The sequence below is a fragment of the Amborella trichopoda genome, chromosome 9 (genome assembly GCF_054954075.1).
Source record: "Amborella trichopoda isolate Santa Cruz 75 chromosome 9, AtrichopodaSantaCruz75HAP2 v2.0, whole genome shotgun sequence".
In the NCBI taxonomy this organism is placed as follows: domain Eukaryota; kingdom Viridiplantae; phylum Streptophyta; class Magnoliopsida; order Amborellales; family Amborellaceae; genus Amborella; species Amborella trichopoda.
In genome coordinates, this window is record NC_142344.1 from 39601991 (window position 1) to 39626072 (window position 24082).

Sequence of the window (24082 nt, forward strand, 5' to 3'; positions counted from 1 at the left end):
GGGTTCATCATGGGCCGAGGAGAACGAAGGACTCCATCTTCTGTGAGGTCCATGCCCCGAGTTCTCTTATGAGCTCCAGAGACATGATCAAAGTGTTGTGGTTGGTTCAGGATAGTACTCTTGGGGAAAACCTTCGAGTACCATGGCTGAAGGTGCATGCTCGATGAAGGAGCAAACAGGAACAGGTTTAACTCATAAGGGGGCCTGAGTCAAGGATGAGGGGAGGCCTGAGATGGCAACATGTGTGCGCCCCTTGAAGAAGGATCTTGGGGGACTTGGGGTCCACCCGAGTTGGTGCAGATAAGCTGGCCTTAAGAGGCCAAGAGCTATGAGCAGGTGTCTATTAAAGGATAGATGCAGGCCTACCCCTTACAGGGTGTGCTTGTGTGTGCATAGGAGGAGAATGAGGAGGTCGACTCTTGTGTACTCGGGTTGGCACAATAATGGCATTGCCCCTAGTAGTGAGATGCACATGAGTGACATGAGGAGGATTTGACCTTGGAAAGTTCTATCTTGGACACGGACTCGAGGTAACAGAATGGTTGCCCCGAAGTGTGACTCGAGTGGGTGACCCACGAGTCTTGTGGTATGTGCAACGGGTGGAGACCGTGGGGTTTTCACCTCTCTTTGTTGAGCCTCTAGTGATAGAGACCTCTGGTGTAGGAATGTGGGAGGTAGCCTTATGGTGACCCACATAAGCAATGGAAATTTGCTTGCCTTTTGAAAAAAGGGACTGGGCATCCTTCCGGTGTACCTCAGAAACATGACCGGTAAGTGACTTGCCGGTGGCTGGGTGCATGATATGGGGCAACATAGGTGCCGCCCATACAAGGTGCCTTGGTGGAATTTCTACCAGAGCGAAGAGATGGGGAGTGAGGGACCTTCAAGTCTCTCCTCACACAGATCCAGGTTAAGACTTGGGAGCTAGCCAAGGGGTCTTTGCTCAAGAGGATGCACGGGAACGAAGTCGAAGGACCATGTTCCTTAGGGACACTCTCAAATAAGGGGATATGAAAATTCTCGATCAGGATGAATGGGTTATAGAACCTAGCAGCCAAAGTGAATCTGAAAAGATGACAAAAGCAGATAAATAAGAAACTAGCCAAACAAGAATGATCCGACTAATGAGTAATAAGTCCCCAGTAGAGTCGACAAGCTGGTTAGGTGCCTCGATCTCACCCTCCATATACCTGGGGGACCGGGTGGCTCTCTTCTCAGTTTCGGGGAAGACCCGGGACATTCATGAGATCTCTCTCTCAAGAATCTCGTTTGAAAAAGGGGCTAAGTGCTACCAACCTGAGAGAGAGGAATTCTAAAAGGTGGGTTCGGGACTTACTCAGGCTGACTCGCATGGGTGCCCTCTTAGATCATGAAGAACCCAGTAATGAAACTGGTTCGGAATTGCTTCCCTTGGCTCATATTCTTCTTATTTTTTTCTTTCTGCAATCACACACATATATGGAAAAGGTTATAGGAAAAGTGGGTCAGAGCTCACCCTTTTCCTCTTTGAGCAATCAAGAAGAAGAAAGAAAGACGGGGGGAGAGAAGAATTCGACCAAGTGAGATGGTCAGGGTAGTGACTAGACTAGTCGATAATTGACATAATGTGGAGGTGAAACGGGCTCGTTAAATGAGACTGGCTCACGAGATCGCTACTAGATGTTATTGTCAATATCGACTAGCTAGGTACAATGGTCGGTCTGTCGTGGTAGTAAAGCAAGCCAAGCAAACCTGGTGCGACAACATTACGGCTAGATGACCGGATTGTCATGAGATGTTAACCTCAATCCCTCTTGGTCGAACGAGAGAGCAACAGAGGAATGGTTAAAGAGAGGAAGGGGATAGATGGAAGGAGAGAGAAGGAGGAGGAGATGCAGTCGGTGCTAGACATCACCAACTATTCAAGGGATAGGAGAGAGAGGAAGCAGTCGACGGTAAGCTTCACCGACTGTGTCAGATGAGAAGAGAGAAAGGGAGCCAACTGACAAAATAAAAGAGGGAAAACCAGTTGGTGCTAGGCGCTGTCGACTAATAGAAGAAGAGGGAGAAGATAACCTGTCGACTGATAGAGAGAGAAAAGACAACCGACGTTAGGCCTCACCGACTGGTAGGAGAAGAGAGAGGAGGCCAACTGATACTAGGTCTCACCGACTGGTAGAGAGAGAAAAGACAACCGATGCTAGATCTCGCTGATTGATAAACAAAGAGAGAGGAGACCAACCGGCATTAAGTCTCGGCGACTGATTGAAGAAGAGAGAGGAGACTAACAAGCGCTATGTCTCGTCGGCTGATAGACAAAGAGAGAGAAAGCCAACCGACACTAGGTCTCGCCTGTTGATGGAAAAAGAGAGAGAAAGCCAACCAGCGCTAGGTCTCACCAGTTGACAAGGAGAGAAGATAGAGAAAGGGAGAGAGAGAAAGAAAGAGAGAGAAAGTAGCCTTCCCAAATGGTATCAGCCTACTTATAAGCTCAAGCAAGGAATCGAAATTTCATTGAGTCTTCAAAGAATGTACTCAAGACCGAGAGTTGGTGGGAGGTTTGCATGCCGGTCGTTTACAATGAGACAGTGCTTGTTTATATAGAGTTGTGCTCAAACATGGGAGGGTTGATCAAAATTAAACCTAATTGTTGAAAATTAAGATTTAATTGAATAAAAAAAATTCTCAAAATGGGTGTAAAAAGACTGTTTTGCCCCTGACTAACAATGTGTGGAATTTTTACAACAGTCCCTGCGGCTGCCTGAGAACTTGCGTGATCTTCTGTAGCTAACCCGGGGTTCTTTTGATGCCCGTTTGATCAAAAGATTATTGTTTTCTTGTAGAGATCGACATGGTGATTGTTTTGATACGAACTTCGAGCCATGAATCATGTTTTCGAGTCTTGATCATGAGACTTGAAATTTGTTTGAATCTTGGAAACTTTGGGTCGATAGTGCGATCTTACCTTAATTTTTTTTTGTAATTTCTTCATCGGAGCACATTAAGCATGTCATTCCGATCGCGTAGCAATAATCGGAACTCGATTTAGAGCCTGAACGAAGATTTTGCAACTTTTTAGTTTTGGCCGGAATCTAAAATCCGACAGCTAAAATTTCAGTAACTTTGTCGTCTTTGTGCATGAAATATGACCGTCCATCATTTACGTGGTTCGATACAATGATAGCATTGAACCTTACGCACACAATGGAATTGGTTTTTTGTTGATCCGCTGTGCGAGCATCGTGATTTGGTTCATCGAGCGAGGCATGTTGCTGCTGAATTTTCAGCAATTTCTTCACAGATCAGCAACTTTTCTCTAGCTTTTCTCCAGCTTTTCTCCTTGCTCCGATATCATCTCGGGGCGTGCCATATATCGAATTGTTTGTCTTGATGAGAGGAATACGCTCATCAAATTTGGGAGCGATCCAGCTTGGAACGAGTAAGTTACGGGCCCCGAAAGTGACTATCCGTGATTATAAAAACAGCCACCTTTAATGGTGTTTTGGGGTAGTGAGGCCATACGGGTATAGTGTGCGGCCTCTCTTGTTTCAATGTTTTGCTCATATCTTTGTTTTGGAGTGTCTGATCAAGCCGAAACTTAGCCCATAGGGGTTTTCAATCGTGTCAAATCCAATGGCGGTGGTCCCACAATAATTTGAGACACTGAAAAATGTAACTCTAGTTGTAGAGTCCGTTTCAGGGTGCTAGAGGCCAATTTTTTGAAAATTGTTTCTTTGTTTTCACTGCATTAGACATGTCTGATTGCGACGAAACTTGGTAGGTGGTCTTTTGAAGTGTTAATGACGATCTTGAGTATTTCTAAGGCGTTTTTGAAATTGTTAGGAACTTTCCACTGTTTCATAGGCTTTATTGACTTGCTTCCTACTAGGGACCAAGGTGTTGAAAAATGCATTCACACAATGACAAGTGGGGTAATCCACTTTGTAATACCCTCAACACACGCACACGGTCGCCAACACACATTGGGGGTTTGATAGGCCCTTACCTTGCAAGGCATCAGTCGTATATCTCATTTCATTTCATTTCATTTCATTTCATTTCGAGTGAGACCCTCTATCCTCTCCCCTAACCCATTCCTATCGTTATGCAGGTTAGGAAATATGCCGACATCATTGTTCCCAATCTATTAGTATCCACTATCGATCGGAGTTCCATTGCATAATGGCTAGTATCAATAAAACAGTATCCACTATCGATGGGTGTCGCATCGCGTAATGGCTAGTATCATAGCCACTGTATGATAATAGCAGTATCATAGTATCATAATAGAATAGTTCCCACTAGCAATGGGTATCCCATTGCGTAGTGGCTAAGATCACTGCATCATATAACGCTCAAGCATTCAATTCATTCATGCTGAAACAATACTTTATGACAGATAATTCAATCCTCATTATGCAAAATGTGAGTCTTGCTCAGAACTATCTATCAGTCACATAACATTATGAATTATATCGGGAAATACCCATTATAAGAGAGATATCATATTGAATTTTGCTTAGAATTCAGCATTAGTATTATGGCACTTGTCATGGAACATACGTCATGGAACTATCATAGTAGCAGGTCATTCATCAATTTTCACGTAACTCATAGCCGCATGGTATCATTCACATAACATGATGGCAATTAATATTCATCACATGAAATTTATATTCGCTAATGCGGTAGTGACCCATCCGGTGCTAGACACACGACTTTATGCTCTCGGCATTACGCACTCAGCATTGCACAAGCGGCATTATGCGTGGCGTTACACAAGCAATGTTACACGCACGGCATTGCGTGCATGGTGTTCTGCGCACGGTGCTACACGCACGGTGTTACACGCACGGCATTGTGCACACAGTGCTACACGCAAGATGTTATGCTCATGGTGTTGTGCGCAAAGTGAGCCATGACATATCATCATATTTTGGGGCATAACTCTCAATCTATGGGAAATTTCAAAATGAGTTCAACATGAAACTTTGAGTACATTCAAAGAACTTCCCATTAGTGGCTATTTCAAGGTTTTTGAAAGTCATTTGTCATGCCCAAGGCATGGCCCAACAAGGGTCACGGTTGCTGGAATTTACAACAACTGTGACCAGTGACATGTCTCTACGTTTCAGGCTAAATCTTTCAATATGTACCAGATTTTATCATGACATAAAAAGTAAACTTGAAGTAGGCATACATATCTTCCATTTGAGACTGATTTGGGCCCATCCAGATACCATTTGGTCACTGAACATTTTGATGTAAAAATAGTCACAGTCCCCGGAATTCTTATTCACAAGTTAACATGCTTTTAAGGAACACTTAAATGTTTCATGACCAAGGTACCCTTGTGGCGTGCTATCTTGTTCATGTTAACAAGTCTCACAAGGAACTATTTCATGAGTTTTCATGAATAACAAGATCATTTACCTGGTTGAATTAGTCACGGTATTGAGAAGCACAAATATAAAATTTAAATCTCCCATCAACCCATTCATACATCACATTTTCATTCTATCATCCTACCCAACATGGATTCAAGAGAGTTAAACCCACTTACCTTGCCTCTCACAGTGCCCTTGACCTTCTCTCACGGCCTTTAATGGATTTCCTTAACTCCAAGCAAAGGCTTTCCAAAAACACAGCAGCAACAGAGGGCTCATGCTTGAGCTTTAGAGAGAGAAAGGGAGAGTCGCGAAAGTTGAGAAAATGAGGGAGGCGACAGCTAGAAGGGAGGGGAAGGGCTTAAGTACTTAGGGGTTAGGTGGAGGTCACTGTAGCTGATTAGTTAGGTGCCTCGATCTCGCCTCCCCAGTTTTAGGTGATTGGGTGACATGTGTCTCTGGGTTCGGATGACCCGAGACCTGAGATCGCTATCTCGAGAACCTTGTTCAGGAACAAGGGCAGGTATCCTACTAGTGAGAGAGAAATTTTGGATGTGAGGTGGGGACCAACCACACTTGTGTCCGTGACTTACTTGCGCTGACTGGCGCGGGCGCCCTCTTAAATCAAGACGAAAAGCCCCCTAGCTACTTTTTCTGGTTCGGAATTGCCTCTCTTGACCTTCATTCTCCTTGTTTTCTACAGAATGCTACTATGGTTAATTTGTAAGACAAGTGGGCCGAAGGACCCACCCTTGTCTTAGGGCACTACTCATTCGTGTGGTTAATAATGTGAAAAGTTAGGATGATGAAAAGAACAGGGTTTGAATGAGAGGATAAGAGAATGAGAGGGATGCACGAGATGGCAAAGAGGAGGGGTCCCAACGGCGCTAGACACTACTGCTCATTGCTAGAGGGCAAGTAGTGAACTACGAACAGCCCTGGGCATCACCATTGGCAACACGAGAAGGCAGCTCACCACTGCAAGGGCGGCAGTCTTGTGAAGCACGCGGCGATAGTATTTTACAAGGCACACAGCGATAGGCATGGGATGCAAAGGGGAACCGACTGTCGACGATGAGGTACCGAGCGCATAAAGGAGGCTTGTGGACGGTGATAGGCATCGAACGTGCAAGGGAAGCTCGTGGACGGAGATAGGTGTTGCCGCGACCTCTCACGGGTGGCAATAAGTTTTGCCATCTACGATAGGTGCACAACAGGGGGAGACCCCTGTGGGAAGCAATAAGTTTCACCGTCTGCATTCTTCACTGAGACGTTGAGGACACATCTGCGAACGACGATGAGCAACGCCGTCTGCAAGCCTCACTGAGAGATAGAGATGGACGAACAGAAGGGGGAAAGGAGCTCGCACATGGAATTTCTATCGCCATGCGCGACCTATGAAACCACAGGAAGGGGCCAAAAGAAAAGAAAGACACATGTACGACATTGCCACTACTGTGCATGACCTTTAAGGGAGGCTCAGACAAGAGGAGAGAGAAGATTTACCTTGAGCCTAGGGGTACCAATCCAAAATTTCCTCACTCCTTACTCTCTCTCTCCAAACGTGACCCAACAGTGAGAAGGAAAGGGAAATCTATTCAGTAAAAATTCTCTTTTGTGAAGGGTTTTCAAGCCTTTTTGCATACAATGATGGTATGTGGTAAATATAGAATTGTGCCCAAACATGGGTGAATGATCAAAATTAAACCTAATTGCTGGAAATTAAGATTTAACTGAATAAAAAAAAATATAAAATAAGGTACAAAATGATAGATTTGCCCCTTCCTAACAATTTCTAGAATTCCAAGACAGTCCATGTGTTTTCATAGAACTTGTGTGATCTTGCATGAATGATCCAGGGTTGTTTTGATGCCCGTTTGATCGAAAGATGATTGTTTTCTTGTAGGGCTCGGCATGGCGATCGATTTGATACCAACTTTGAGCCATGGATCATATTTTAAGGGCACAATCATGTGACTTGAAATTTGAATGAATCTTGAAACTTTGGATCGATTGTGTGCTCGTTCCTTGATATTTTTCTATAATTTCTTCGTTGGATCAAACTGAGCATGCTGTCACGATCGCGGGGCCACAAATGCAGCTTGATTTCATGCTCGGACAAAGGTTATACAAGTTTAGAGTTTTGGCCGGAATCTGAAATTTCGGCGACAGAATTTGCAATCACTTCGTCGACCTCATGTGCCAAATTCGACAATTCATCATACGAGAAGTTCAGACCAGTGATGTCCATGAATGTTATGCAAGTGATGAAACTAGTTTCACGTCAATCGGGCCCACGAGAGGCGTGATTTGGCCGCTCTAGTGAGGCACGATGCTGCTGATTTTCCTACACCTTCTTCATGGATTAGCAACTTCTCTCTAGCTTTTCTTCCCCCTCGGGCATCGTCATGGGGCATGCCACATATCGAAAAGCTCATTTTGATGAGACGAATATGCTCACAAAATTTGGGTTCATCCAACTTGAGACGGGTGAGGTATGAGCATCGAAAGTCACTGATCTTGACTGCCCCTTTAAAGGAGTTGAGTTGCAGGGTGGCTGCACTGGAATAACATGTAACTCCTTTTGTTTCGCTCTTACACCTATAACTTCTTCTTGAGATGTCCGTTTAAGTTGAAATTTGACCCTTGGGGATTTTCAACCGTTCTAGATCCAATGGCGATTGTCCCACAACAAACTGTGACATTAAAAATATAACTCTAGTTATAGGGTCCATTTTAGTGTGCTAAAGGTTGATTCTGCCGAAATTGTTTCTCAGTCTGCGTTGCCTTAGATATGTGAAAATGTGACGAAAAGTGGCAGTAGACTTTTGAGAGTCCTTAAAAAGATCTTGGCCTATTATGAGACTTTCAAAATTTCCACTGTTTTCTAGGCTTTATTGATCGAGGACCCATGATGATGAAAAATGTCTTCCAACAGCATGCCCTGCCACATGTTGTGCTTCAAGAGAAGTGAGAAGTACAATCATTTGAGAAATTTCCCCTGGCTAGCCACATGACTACGCGAATCTGAGGAGATCTATGAAATGTTGTAACTAGGATGCTCAAACGTCTTGACGTAATGTACGGGTCCAACCGTGACGACTTTAGGGGGAGAAGATACGTTTGAGGGATCCTGTTAAACTCCTCACCCTCGAGGGACTATTTACAATTCTAACAGCTTGAGGATTTTGTAGGGACTGCATTGGTCAGAATCGGGCCTATGTAGAGGCCAAGTGTTCTGAACTTTTGGTTGGCATTGTTTGCTGCTACATCAAGTTTGCTTTTGATGATTAGGGTGTCTCTGTAGGTCTCGTCTAACGGGGTCCAGTCAGGGGCTTCTGATCTATATCGAAAGTCTGAGCCTATCGGCTAGAGGAAATTTTAGCAAGGTGACCTCGTGGGCCTAATCTTGCCAGGTCCAGTCGGGTGCTTTTTGGCAACCTGTCCCAAAAATCTGGGCCTGTCGACTAAGGAAGGTTTTAGGTGAGACGTTCTCATGGTGAGATATTACCTTGAAGTCTCTGCTAGGTTAGGCCCAGGCTTCGTCAGTTTCTTGCCTTCGTGGGGGTCTTTAGCATTTTGGAAGGAATCTTTCGGTCGTCGTCCTCACCCTTAAGGACTCTTGTTGTTTTTGGAGGTGAAGAATGAGAGATCTTATGAGGTTATCACTCCAGGATGAGTCATTTTGTGTTGTTATTAGATTGGATGTTAGTAGTTGGGGATTTTAGGTAGACCTCGCTAGCTAGAGGTTTGACTATTTCACAATTGTGTGTTGACTGAGACTTGTGGTGCTACGTCAACCTGTTTCGTTGGTCCAAGTCCCCCTTTGCTGGTTTTAACTTAAACTGGGGAAGTGGCATTGTAAAGACATTTTCACCCACTTTCTTGATTTTCGGGCTTTTTTACCCATGACCTTGCTGTCATGTCCGCCCTTGTCATCTATTTTTGCCCACAGTGCCATTTTGTGGTTTTCACCATGCCTGGGTTTTTGTTTTTATGGAACTCTCTTGCTCATGGTTTCGTGACCATACCCGTCCATCATTTTTACTCATGGTGTTCCCTTGTCAATGTGTACACCATGCCCGTTTTTTTTGTGAAGGTGTGTTTAGGGTCATGCCTTCAAGACCTATGCGAAGCCTTTTAACGTCATGTGGCTAGGACGTACACTATAGTTTAGGGTCATACAGCTTGACCGTAGTGGTGATGATCAATGGAGGCCATGGAGTGAGTATGGTAATGGTTTTAACTCACTTTGGAGAGATGGAAAAGTCTACCTGTGAAAGATTAATGATATATGAAAGGTGGGTGAAAAGTGGTAACCCACTAGCTGACGACGAGTATGCGTGGCAAGATGGCTCGCCTTTTTGTGAGCATGGGTGAGACTCACTAGAGAATGATGAATAGTGGTAGTGAAGTGAATGGGTTCACTGGGGAAGCAATGAAGGTGGTGCACGCACATGGATGGGTAGGTTAGGGAAAGCGTGCATGAAAATGCACGTAAAGAAGGTGTGCACGTATGTGTAGGGGCATCTTTAAGGTCATGCCTCCTGAACCTGTACAAAGCAATTTAACGTCATGCGGCCAGAATGGGCACTGTGGTTTAAGGTCATATAGCTTGCACCATGGTTATGCAGTTTAAAGTCATGCAACTAGGACCACGCATTTTAAGATCGTGTAACTAGACCTCTGCTACAGTTTAAGGTCATATAGTTTGGACCACGGCTATGCAGTTTAAATTCATGCAGCTAGGACTAAGCAGTTTAAGGTCGTGCAACTAGACCTCTGCTACAGTTTAAGGCCATATAGTTTGGACCGTGGCTATGCAGTTTAGAGTCATGCAACGTGAACCATTGTGTGGATCGTCACATAGGTGAAGCTGTATGGGGAATAGGTATGTGGATAGTAATCTAATTCCTTGGGGATATAGATAGTTGAGGCTATACACAAGCAGAGATATTTAGATGAAGATGGTGGCCCTACAAGGACTGGCAAGCGGAAGCGGACTTCATGGGGGACTAAGAAGGTAAGTGTGACTCCTTGGGATGATGAGTAATGGTGTGTATGTAACTCTACTGAGAATGACAGGTCAGATTACAGATGCAGCCCCACTGGGAGTAGTGAGTCGCCATAGGGTGTGACTCCTACTGGGGTGTTGGTGTGAAACAGACCCACTGGGGATTGAAGGGTAAGCATGACTACCTTTTTCTTTGCATACGCCTAACTCCACTAGGGATGTTGATGGAATACACCTGATGAAGGGGTGCGTCCATTTCACAGTTTAAAGTCATGCGTGCCGACTATTTATCGTGTTGTTTATCATTCTACTATAGGGACGTGCGTTACAGTTTTAAGGTCTTGTAGCTCAGACCATGGCTATGCAGTTTAAAGTCATGTGGCTAAGACTATGCAGTTTAAGGTCGTTCAAGTAGACCTTCACTACAGTTTAAGGTCATGTAGTTTGCACCATGACACTAATCCTTTTAACGTCATGCGGTCAGGACGTGCACTATGGTTTAAGGTCACACAGCTGGACCATGGTCGTGTAGTTTAGAGTCATGCAATGAGGACCATGCAGTTTAAGGTCGTGCAACTAGACCTTTGCTACAGTTCAGGGTCATATAGTTTGGACCATGTCTGTGACGTTTAAGGTCATGCAACGCAGACCAACGCTACAGTTTAAGGTCGTATAGTTTAGACCATGCATTTTAGGGTCGTGCATCTAGACCATGGCTGTGCAGTTTGAGGTCATGAAGCCAGAACCAAGGCTGTGCAGTTTAAGGTCATGCAGCACGAACTCTTGTGTGGGGAGAATGTGACTCCAAGGGAGTCGTAATTGGGGACTCGAACCCCGGAGGAGTGAGTCTGTGGTTCAGGGAATGAACTTCTTGGGGATGAGGACAAAGGTCCAGATGGGAGTGACACGGCATGCACACGGTGCTAAGTTCTAGATGTCGCAGCGTCATGAGACTCTTGATGAAGGGCACGTGGTGTTAACTCCTGATGGGCGAGCGGTGATATCCCTTGATGAAGCGAATGACGATGGCCTTTGATGAAGGCACGCGACGATAGCCTCTTAACGAAGTGCACGATGATAGCCTCTTGACGAAGCGCGCGGCGATAGCATCTTACATAGTGCGTGGCAATAGCCCTTTTACAAAGTGTATGGTTATAGCAACTTACGCAGTGCACGACGATTGCCTGTTGAGGAAGCGCATGAAGATTACCCTTTCGGGTCTCTGGCTTAACTCGCCCCGGCCTTGTCTTATTGCCATTGAAAGCTAGGGACTGAAGCATCATTTCAAATTTGTGAGGGGCAATTTGCTGCACTATTGAGTATAAAAAGGGGAAAACCCCATTTCTCTGTTTTACCCAAGGGTAAAACAGTGAAGAGAATTTTTAGAGAGAGGGAGAGAGAGCCGAAAATTCTGGCAACAGACTTTCGACGAGAATTTTCCAGCCAAATTTTGTAGCAGACAGGCCTTTAGAAGTTTTCTGACAAGCTTTAGCAAATCGCAAGTCCTTAAGACTTGATTGCAAACATTTTCAAAAAGTGTCAAGGCTCTCCTGAGCAGGGAAGAGGGGCTTCTCATGGCCTCACTGAGACATTTCCGGTGAAGCTACAGGGTTACATTGGTGTTTTGTTGAAATTCTGGTGCTTCTTCAACAGTCCGAAGAGGAGGTTGTAAAGAAATCAGGGGAGCTGATGGTCCTCTGGTTATTAGGAGAAGAAGAAGAAGGAACAGCAGTGTGCTCACCAAGAACCTAGTGGAATTCCAGTGAGTTTATGGTGAACTGCTGAACTACGAAAGAAGGGAAATCGGCAGGGTCTCAGGTAGCTTTCTGGGGATTCCGATGGTGCCTTTCAATTTTCCCAGTTATTCGCAAGGGGAAAGAACATGGTTAGAGGGGATTTCAGGTAAGCAGAGGGAGTTTCTGGTGAAAACCCAAAGGGTTGCGAGGAGGCAAAAGGTCCTGAGAGGGCAGACCGTCGATGAGGAGCGACAATTGGGGAAATCGAAGAGGCGTGGGAGTTAATGCCTCCTGGGAATTGGAGACGGTGGGAGCTGGGGCACTATGAAGGCATGCGCGACATTAAGTCGCATGCAACGCTGCCTTCGTGTGTCTCTAAGTTACGCTCAGCGATAGCCACACTTGGGAGCATGACCCTTGCGACAATAGTCTCTTGCAGCGCTGGTCTACCTGTTATGATGGTGGCATGCGGCGTTGAACTGCGCACGACAGTGGTCTCCTATGGTGTTGAGTCGCACGCGGCGATGATTACACACGACAATGAGTTGCGCGTGGTGATGACTGTGGACGGCGATGGCTTGTGGGGGCCAAGAGTGATGGCAAATGAGAAGGCCCGGTTACTATGTGGTATGTTGGAAGCCAAGTCCTAGAGCACAACAGTGAAGTTCATGTTGTTTTGGAGGAAGGGAATCCAGCATGGGCCATTTCCCTGTCAGATGAGTTGAAGCTGACTTGAAATGGTTGGGTTTCTTCCCTTTAGCCTGTAAGCATCCTCTTTGGTGGTCTTGGTTCTTCTTCTTGAGGAGAGCAGTTCTTTGATGGTTTTGCTTCTTCTTCATGAGGAGAGCATTTCTTTGGTGGTTTTGCTTCTTCTTCATGAGGAGCGTATTTCTTTTTGACCTGTAACTGTACTCTTATACTCAAATGCAAGAGCTTTGTAACTTCCCTAATAATGGGCTTTTGATTGTAGCTTGTAACATTTTCTAATGCAATAAAAGAAATGAACTTCCTTTGAGTTGGCTTAATGTTCATCATCTTCATTTCTTTCTTTTTACCTCATGCATCGCATTTTAAGGATATGTCAGGGATAACACTTCTTTAAGTATCTCCCATTGATTGGGGGCATCGCCTCTCTTCCATCAGAGTTTTCTTGTATGTAGGCCTCATTTGGTGTGACCTTTTTAATTATGAATGGACCTTCCCACTTGGGTTCGAACTTTCCTTTGCGGTGCCCATGCATGACAATCAGTCTCTTGACTGTTAAGACTAGATCTCCATGAGCGAATGAGCGAACCTTGATAGAGTTATTAAAGGCTCTCTTCATTCTCCCCTGATTGAGCTCGAGGTTCTGCTGGGCCGCTAGTCTTTTTCGTCAAGGGCATCCAAATCTTGATAACAGAGCTTGACCCTCTCGTCTTCGGTTAGCCCCTGATGTATAGCGGCATGGAGCGAAGGTATTTGAACTTCGAGGGGTAAACCTCCTCCCCTCCATAGACCAAGGAATAAGGCAAGTGGTGGTGCGATAGGCCCACAGAGCCTTAGGCAGCTTCGCATGCCAATTTTTCGTTGACTTTGAAATTGACTTCCGAAGCACCCCGCACAGGGTTTTGTTGAATGCCTCAGCTAAACCGTTGGCTCGAGGGTAGTACAAGGTCGAGTAGTTCCACTCGAAGCCAAACTGGTTGACTAGGCGATCAACGTGATGGCTTCTGAATTGAGGGCCATTATCAGAGATTACTTGGTCCGAAACCCCGAACCGGTATATGATGTGGTGGTACACGAAGTTGGCCACAATGGTCCCTGGAACTTGCTTGTGGGGGACCGCTTTAGCCCACTTGGAAAAGTATTCTGTCGCTGCAAGAATGAAGGGTGACCGAAAGAAGAAGGAGGATCGAAATCCATACCCCACTGAGAAAAGAGCCATGATGCTACTATAGAATGGAGAGGCTCCGGGGGATGATGAATGGGGCTTGAGTGCATTTGGCACAACTGGCATCTCTTAGCATAGTTTTGGGCATTGGCCACCATTGAAAGACCATAATAGCCAAGTCTCTGTATGCGTTCGTAGAGCTTAGGGCCGAACTAATGCAATCCGTAGATACCTGAATGCACTTCTTCGAGTACTTTGCCTACTTTTTGTGTATCGAGAAATCTAAGGAGAATTCCGTGAAATGATTTACGAAAGAGAACATCCCCGTCAAGAAGGGTGTACTTGGTTGACATCCGTCGTATACCATTGCATTCTGCCCGATTCTAAGGCAGCCTTTTACGAAATTCATGATAGGCTCCCTCCAGTCTTCCACCTATTCAACCTAGGCACACATCAAGTCAAGGAATTTAGGTTCTTGCTTCTCAGTCTTGGATTCTTTATTTCAGGACATTTCCTGCTCCACCTTAATGACATCTTTGGTGGCAAGGAGTGCTCCGAATTGATAAGGCGGGCATTCAGGGAAGACATCCCTCCCATCATCTACATCAACTTCAGTTCTCAAGTCGACATGTCTCCAGTTCTATTACTCAGACTGGCGTGGGCCCTGATGAAGACAGTTGAATGGTGGCCCAAGCTTTGAGAGCACATCGGCCTGCGAGTTTAGCCTTATAGGGATATGACTCAGGGAGAAATCATCGAACTGGGCCATATAAGTTTTGGCTGTGTCATGATATGGTTTGAGCGTATCCTTCCTTACGTCATAAATCCCTTTAAGCTGCCAGATGACCAGCTCAGAATCGCCAAAGATTTTTAGCTGCTCCAGGTCTAGCTCCTAGGCAATCTCCAATGACCTAATATTCAGCTTCATTATGGGAAAATGCCTCTGCAAGTGAGAACGATAAAGGTACCATTCCACCATCAAGAGTCAGGAACACGACTCCAACACCCCCTCTATCAGACTAGAGTGCTCCTTTGAAATACATCTCCCACGGCCAAGCTAGTACCGCACAAGAAACTTCTTCATCTACGGCTTGTCCTTTGACTGCCTTCTATGGTATGTACATGATGTTGAACTCCATCAACAATAATGCCCACTTGGCCAGGTGTCCTGATAGGTATATTAGGGTCATAAGGAACTTGACCGGGTCCGCCTTTGAGATTAGTTTGACCTCGTGACCAAGTAAATAATGGCGGAGCTTCTGTACACAAAGATTAAGGCTAGGCACATCGTTTCGAAGGGAGGGTAATTCTTTTTGGCTTCTTTAATCCTACGATTGAGATAATAGAGCGTTGTTTCCTGCCCCCCATCAAGGGCAGTCACGTATAGGATGAGCGGCCCTCCTAATACTGACATAGAGAGCATTGTGGGATTCAACAAATACTGCTTGATGCCATCAAGTGCAACCTGGCACGCCTCATCCCATATGAAGTGAGTTTCCTTCCTCAGCTAGTGTGAAAAGGGCCTGCATCGCCCTGAAAGTTTTGAGATGAACCTTCGAATGTAGGTCAGCTGTCCTTGGAGAGACCGTAGTATATGCGAGATTGTAGGCAATGGCATATCCTGAATTGCCTTGATTTTGACTGGCTCTATCTTAAGCGCACGATACCTCACGATGCACCCTAAGAATTTTCCTGAGCATACGCCAATGGTGCATTTGAAAGGGTTCATCTTGAGTTGGTGACGCCATAGCCGTTCAAATACCTTTTTAAGGTCTTGTACATGAGGATCCTTTGTTTCATCGGCATTCTTCAACCCGAAAGGCATCACAGTGTAGTAAAAGACACCTTTTGGGGTCAAGAACATAGTGGCCTCCTCATCTTCTGGTGCCATCTTGATTTGATTATAACTAGAATATCCATCCATGAAGGAGAATATTTGGGAATGAGTTGTGGAATCAACAAGCATCTCGGTGAATGGTAGGGGGAAGTCGTCGTTGGGGCAGGCGATATTCAAGTCGGGGAAGTCAATACAAACCCTGATTTGACCATTTTTTTTCTTGATTGGGCTAACATTTGCCAGCCGTCTTGGGTATTTGACTTCACGTATGAGTCCATATTGCCTGAGCTTGTTCACCTCACCATCGATCTGCATCTCGAGGCCAGGTCTAAACCTTCTTGATTTTTGCTTTATGATTTTGACTGTCGAATCAATACCGAGACAATGTACAGAGCGACTTGAGGGTCTAGACTAGGCATCTCATGATAATGCCAAGCGAAGACGTCCAGATTTGCTCGGTTGTGGGAAATATAACTTTTTTTCTCTTCTGGGGCATTTTTGCTGAGATGAAAGTTAGCCTTAGGGAGGCCTCATCTCCTAAGTTTATCTCTTTGAGCTCGTCAGTTGTCGCCTGACCACCTTCTTCCCACTCTTCTGGAGCCTCTTGCAACTCTTCATCTAGGGATTCAGAATGCTTCTCATTAATCTTGAGTGCGGAGACACACGATCCTGACATTTCTGTTTCTAATTGGGGCTCATTGTGAGAGACAATTTCTGGTCTCTGGCCGGACCAAGCAATGAAAGGGTCGACTTCGAATGGGAAGTCCATGACCTCATGATTGGGGTCACTCGGTATTTGCCCCGAACTGGTGACGCTTCATGAACTTGAATCATGTGACAAGCCTCATGGGAATAGGAGCTTGAAGCTAGCTCAGTCTTGGCTTGGGTTGCCAGGACGTCGGTGACTATCAAGAATCCGCTTGGGTCCGCATCTCTGTTAGGAGCTTGCACTGCAACCTGCTTAGGGTGTTGCCTCTGAGCTCTCTGTTTAAAGTGTCGAAGTATGGGTACGGTCGACCTGCACCTGTGGAAGAAATAGAGGAGGAGAGAGTAGAAGAAGAGTTAAAATGTCCCAGATAGCTTTTTACGTCGTCGCCAGAATTGGAAGTGTGCAAGGGGAATTTTAGGTCTTACCTAGGCTTTGACTGTTGTGGGGTGCTTTTAACGCCGTCACCCATACTAGACAACACCCGAGCTGTTGACGACTTGGGGACGTCCGTCTGATGGGACGTCTATCTGATTGGACGACAGGATAAGGCGAGCTGCGCCTGGGATGAAGTCTTGTAAGGTTGGCAGTGGAGGAAGGGGCCTGCGAAATTCTTCCTCGACTGGTGGTTGGGGGAGATGATTCCTTTGGTGAGCGGATGTGGGTGCCTATCTCCTTTTGGATCCCTGAGGAGGGGTTTGGTCGGCCCTATCTGGTTGATGAGTAGCCTTGGGTTGGTGGACTAGCTCACACTTCATGGATTTGAGCCTACTTCGCCCATGGTAGACTTCCCAGGGCTGAGATGTTGACGACTCTGAAGGGGTCAGTGCATGCTCATAGGGGACCTGTAGTGGGACGTCCTCTCGGATGGGAGTGAAAGCTTGGAAGTGCTCTGAGAGAATGGCACAAATGATGTGGCCTTGCTGTACCTTCTGACTAATTATAGCTTTGAACACAGTGCATTCTTTCAGCTCGTGGCCCCATACTTGGTGATATGGACACCATAGGTTTTTTGTACCCTGGGCAAGGCGTTTAGGCTACCTGGTAGGCTTGGGAGTGATAAGACCCTGTTGGAGCATTGTCTCGAAGAGGGCCTACAGAGGGTCTAGCTCGGTGATTCCTGGGGCTTGCGTCAGGAGTTCTTCTTGCACTAGTGGAAGAGGGACTTGAAGGCATCCTTCTAGGTTACTATGAGCTTCCTGGCATTGCTGCATCTTCTTTGCCAAGAGTTCGTGGAAGCTAGTGCATTCGCTCACGTCATGGCCTTGTATCAAGTGATACGAGCACCAGAGGTTATCAGTTCCTGGAGGCAGGAACTTAGGCTGCCTTGTCGGCTTTTGTGTGATGTGTTCGTCTTCGAGCATTATGGAAAATAGTGCATCATCTTCTTGTATTTTCACTATGTGAGACGCCTCAATTTCCTCGACTGCTTTCTTTAACTCTTCGACCTTTATCTGGCCCTTGTTAATAAGGTATTCGGTAATGTCGTTGAGCTTATAGCAGTCCTGAGTGGGGTGGCCTACTTTCCTGTGAAAGGCGTAGTACCTCTCGTGTGTCTCCTGTCCATCTTGTTCTAGAGTGCTAACCTCCGGCAACTGGATCATGTTTTGCTCCAATAGTAGTCGAAGCAGTGCAGGGTCCCACTCCTTGTCAAATGGATACACCTTGTTCTGATGCTGGGTCCAAAAGTCACTTCGCTTTATGTATTTGAGAGGCGGGACCTTGTTGTAGGACTGTTGCTTGCCCCCGGCTTGAGATGTTTGTGCCTTGAGAGGTCCAGGGTTTGTAAAGAGGCCTTATTAATGTCAACCACGGTGACAGTGGCACTAATCACCATTTTTTGCTTGTTGCATCGATCGTTGGAGAGGGAGTTCGAGCCGGAGGGTTGCTAACGTGATCTGCCATGGTGCTTGGATAGACCCTCAATACTAATTGCTTTAGAGTTAAGCTCTGACATGGAGGGTGGACTGGAAGCTTCGACATGCAGGGCGATCTCGGGAAGCATGTTTTGTATATAGGTTTGAACTGCTTCTTTTTCAGTCATGGGAGTGGCATGAAAGGATGTCATCTCTCTCCATCGAGTGATGAACTTGTCAACTAGCTCACCAAGGTCTTGAGTCAAAGTGAGGAGCTCGATGGTCTCCATGTTCCTTTGGACTTTGTAGAAGCGTTGGTAAAACAACTGCCCCATTTCCTTTCAGGTGTGCGCCGAGTTTGGAGGCAGCCAAGCATACCACTGGAAAGCTGGCCCTTCAAGAGTCTCGATGAACTGATAGAGGAGGAGTCACCCGTCAGTCGTCGTATCTCGACAGACCGCTTGGAAGTGGGCGGTATGCTGGTGAGGAGATGTAGTACCATTGAATAGGGGGAGCTTCCCTTTTTGATAGTTCGGGGGAAACAACACTTGGTCAATGTACAAGGGATACGACTTCTGGTAGAGCGGCGCCTCTTGCATGCTTGGGACCTTGTTCTTGAGGCTATGGGCCACCATGGCATTTATGTCGGTTTGGGAAACCCCACGGGAGGCAGAGCTATCTTGGAAGACCGGTGGGGGAGTTTGCCTGGGAACTGTGTCTTCACCAGATGGAGAATCGATCTCATGGTGAAAAGAAGGGGACCTGGAGGCTTCTAGGCGCTTCATATTTTTGAGGATGGACTGCATCATTACCTCAAACCGGTTCATCTGCTCTTCCCGGGCGTCCTCCGGCTCATTGATCACCATGATACTGGCCGTTTCTTCTAGAAGGTCAGAGCTAGGTTGAATAGTGGACGGCTAGGGATGGCGAGTCGTATGAGGCAAGTCAGTCTGTAAGGGTTCAGCATGCCCTAATTAGACTCGAGCCTTGAACGCCGACCTTGTGAGGACCGGTTCTCCACGGTCTTGGGACCGTGGCTTCTAAGAAGTGATCATCGAGAAGATTCTTGGATGGGCTCGGGCTCTGGGATCCGTAGAGGGAAGAAGGGATTACGAGGCAGGAGGTCATCAAAGGTGGTAACCTCATTTGCCTTAGGGGCTTCTTTGGTCAAGATCTACAGTCCTCTCTTTTGGTTAACCTTGAGGCAGCTATGGATCTCACTCAAGAACCAAGCCTGAGATTTGGACTGTCCCACGAAGCAGAGAATGGGGTCCAAGGACTGAGCGCAACCTGGGTCGCTACCTTGGAGGCTAGAGGCTCCTGTCTGACATCAGGCCATTGCCCCGGATTCCCTTGTGGGGCTTGGGTGCACGATTAACCTGTGGCTGGCTCAAGATGGTACTCTTAGGGAAAACCTTTGAGTACCAGGTCTCGAGGTCCTCACCTGGTGTAGGAAGAGCCACAGAAGAAGGAGCTGGTTCATGACTCCACCTTAGTCGGGAGCGAGGAGGAACTTGCAAAGTCGGTGCGTGTGCACCTTTAGGGTTAGCCATCTGAGTGACTTGGGGGTCAACCAGGGCTCGGTCAACTGGTTCGACCTTGGAAGGTAGAGCCCACTCGCTTGTGTTTGTGAGGGATGGGGTAGGAACTTATCTCTCATAGGGTGAAGCTATGTGCAGTGAGAGGGAGGACTGAGCGGTCGACCCTCATGTGCTCGAGCTGGCAAAGAACTGGCGTCGCCCCGAGCTGTGGGATGCATGGCACGCAAACGGTTTGGCCCGAGAAGGCCTAGCCTTAAACGCGAGTTAGAGGCAGCGTGAAATTTGCCCCAAGGTGTGGCTCGAGTGAATGGACTACGAGCCTTCAGGTGTGTGCATGTGGTGGAGGCCTCAAGACCTCAACCTCTATGTGTCAAGCCTCCAGGTGTAAAGGTTTTGGGTAGTGAAGGAGTTCAGGGGTAGCCTTGCGGCCACCCTCAGAAGCGATGGAAACTTGCTTGCCTTTCGCCATATTGGGAAGTGCAGCCTTCCAACATACCACAACTATATGATTGGAAAGGGACTTGCCAGTAGCAGGGTCCGTGCTGAGTGCGGTAGCGGATGTATTATCAATGCAAGGGGCCTTGATGGAGGGTCCAACAGGGGGAGGAAGCAGGGAGTAAAGGACCTTTAAGTCGCTTCTCTCACCATCCTAGGAAAGAACCTGGGAGCCGGACAGTGAGTCTCGACTTAGTGTAACCCAAGTTCCATAGAAAGTAGTGCAGAAAGTGAAAGATGTTACAGATCAAACAAGAATGAACAAACGAAGGGGTAATAAGTCCCCAATGGAGTCTCCAAGCTGGTTAGGTGCCTCGATCTTGCCTCCCCGGATCTAGGTGATCGGGTGACACGTGTCTTGGGTTCAGATGACCCGGGTTTTGAGATCGCTCTCTCGGGAACCTTATTCAGGAACAAGGGTAGGTATCCAACTAATGAGAGAGGAATTTTTTATGTGAGGTGGGGACCAACCTCACCTAGGATTGTGACTTACTTGGGGTGACTCACGCGGTGCCCTCTAAGATCACAACGGAAAGCCCCCCAGCTGCTTCAGCTGGTTCGGAATCATCTCCCTTGACCTGCAATCTCCTTGTTTTTTGCATAACGCTACTACTGTTAATTTGCAAGACAAGTGGGCCAAAAGACCCACCCTTATCTTAGGGCACTGCTCATTGGCGTGGCTAAGAATGTGAGAAGTTAGGGTGATGAAAAGAAAAGGGAATGGGAGGAGAAAAGAATGAGAGGGATGCACGAGACGACAAAGAGGTGGGGTGCCAACGGCATTATGCGTTGCCATCCACAACTATGAAATAGCAGTGTCGCAGCCTTTAGACAGCACTAGACACTACTGCCCACGGCTAGAGGGTGAGTAGTGAGTTATGGACCGTGCTGGGCATCACCGTTGGCAACTCGAGAAGGCAGTGCACCCCTATGCGGGAGACTATAGCCCCTTGTGAAGCACGCGACGATGGTTCTTTACAAGGCACAGGGCTATATGCATGGGACGTAAAGGGGAACCAACGGTCAGCGATGAGGTACCGAGCGCATGGAGGAGGCTCGCGGACAGCGATAGGCACCGAGCTCGCGAGGGAAGCTCGCGGACTGCGATAGGCACCAAACACTCGAAGAAAGCTCACGGACGGCGATAGGCACCAAGCATGCGAGGGAAGCTTTCGGACTACGATAGACACCGAGCGTGTGAAAAAATCTCACAAATGGAAATAGGCACCGAACGCGTGAAGAAAGCTCGCGAACGACGATAGGCACCGAATGAGCGAAGAAAGCTTGCGGACAGCGATAGGCACCGAGCATGCGAGGGAATCTCGCAGACAGCGATAGGTGTTGCATCGACCTCTCGCTGGCGGCTATAAGTATCGTCGTCCGCGATAGGCGCACAATAGGGGGAGACCCCTGCAGGCGGCAATAAGTTTCACCGTCTGCATTCTTCACTGAGACATTGAGGATGCATCTGCGGGCAGCGATGAGCAGCGCCGTTTGCAAGCCTTGCTGAGAGATGGAGATGGACGAACAAAAGGGGGAAAGGAGCTCACGCATGGCACTACCATCGTCATACGCGACCTGTGAAACCATAAGAAGGGGCCAAAAGAAAAGAAAGAGGCATGCACGACGCTGCCACTGTCGTGCATGTCCTTTGAGGGAGGCTCAGACGAAGAAGAAGAAGAAGAAAGAAAAGAACACAGGGAAGATTTACCTTGAGCCTAAGGTTACAGGTCCAAAATCTTCTCTCAACAATGAGATGGAAAGGGAATTTGTGAAGGGTTTTCAAGCCTTTTTGCGTACAATGACGGTACGTGGTATATATAGAATTATGACCAAACATAGGTGGATGATCAAAATTAAACCTAATTGCTAGAACTTAAGATTTAACTGAATTAAAAGAAATTACAAAATAGGGTGAAAAATGACAGATTTACCCCTTTCTAACAATTTGTGAAATTCCAAGACAGTCCATGTATTGCCCTAGAACTTGTGTGATCTTCCATGGATGATCCGTGTTCGTTCTGATGCCCATTTGATCGAAAGATGATTGTTTTCGAATAGGGCTCAGCATGGCGATCGATTTGATATGAACTTCGAGCAAAGGATCATGTTTTTAAGGCAAATCATGTGACTTGAAATTTGAATGAATCTTGAAACTTTTGATCGATTGTGTGCTCATTCCTTGATTCTTTCTATTTGAGCATGCTGACATGAACGCGAGGCAACAAACGTAGCTCGATTCTGCGCCTAGACGAAGGTTTTGCAAGTTTGGAGTTTTGGCCGGAATGTGGAATTTCGACCACGGAATTTTCAGTCACTTAGTCGGCTTCGCGATGCTGATTCTTTTGAAACTGTTTCTCAGTCTGCGCTACCTTAGACATGTCGGAATGAGACCAAACTTGGCAAGAGACTTTTGAGAGTCTTTATGAGGATTTTGGCCAGTTCTGAGGCTAATTTGAGACTGTCAAAATTTCCAGTATGTGCTAGGCCTTATGAATCGGGGATCCATGATGATGAAAAATGTCTTCCAACACTAACATGTACGATTTTGAGTGACACGACGCTGACACGTATGCCACTGGCAAGTGCGGCGCTGGCAGTGGTCACATCTTCCTTTTTCACGCTCGGCGCCAACCCTCTTTTACCTGACCAAGCGACGATGCTCCCGTTCTCGGGCAGCGATGCCACGGTTCTTGCACAGCGATGCTCCAGTTCTCACGCGGTGATCGTCCAGTCCTCGCACGGTGATGCTCTAGTTCTCGCTGGCCGATACTCCAGTTCACACAGGGTGATGCTCACGTTCTCGCGTGGTGATACCCACACGGCAGTGATGTTTCTGACGATGCCCATTCCTATTTTTTCCACACGGCATTGATCACTCATTCACGTGGGGCTCCTTCATCTTCACACTCAGTGTTACATCTCTCGTCCTTCACGCGTGGCGTTAGCCCAGGTGGCATTACTCCAAACGGCGATGCTAAGGCTTCTTTGCTCTCTCTCTAATTCTCAGACAGCGCTACCTCATGTCGTGCACAACATTAGTCCTTACGCTCGAGGCGATGCCTCTATTCACGCACTGTGTTAGTCTGGCCTCCACACGGTGTAAACCCTTGCACCCGTGGCAATGCCTTCACTTGTGCATAGCGTTGGCTTCATGTTATATGGAAGGCACTAGGCCAAAACACACAGACGACGCTATCCTTCGCCTTTAGGGTCGGGCCTACACTTCCATCTCTTTGAATTCCTTGTCTCTACTGCCGTGAGTGGTCAAGCTCAATTGAATTGTGGCCCTTACATCATCCCTCCCTTAAAAAGGATTTTGTCCCCAAAATCATTAATCAAAGAGTTCTGAAAGCAGTCTTTAGAATGTCGCCCTTCTTGACTCGTAGTTGGTGATACCCCGAAGGGAGGTCGATCTTTGAAAACACTTGCGCCCCCTGGAGTTGATCCAAAAGGTCATCAATTCTAGGAAAAGGGTACTTATCTTTCACTGTTACTTGGTTCAACTACCTATAGTCAATACATAGCCTCAAGGACACATCCTTCTTCTTCACAAACAAAACTGGTGCACCCAAGGCCGACACGTTAGGTCGAACGAATCCCTTATCCAATAATTCCTACTACTGCTATTTTAGCTCTTTCAATTCTGCTGGAGCCATTC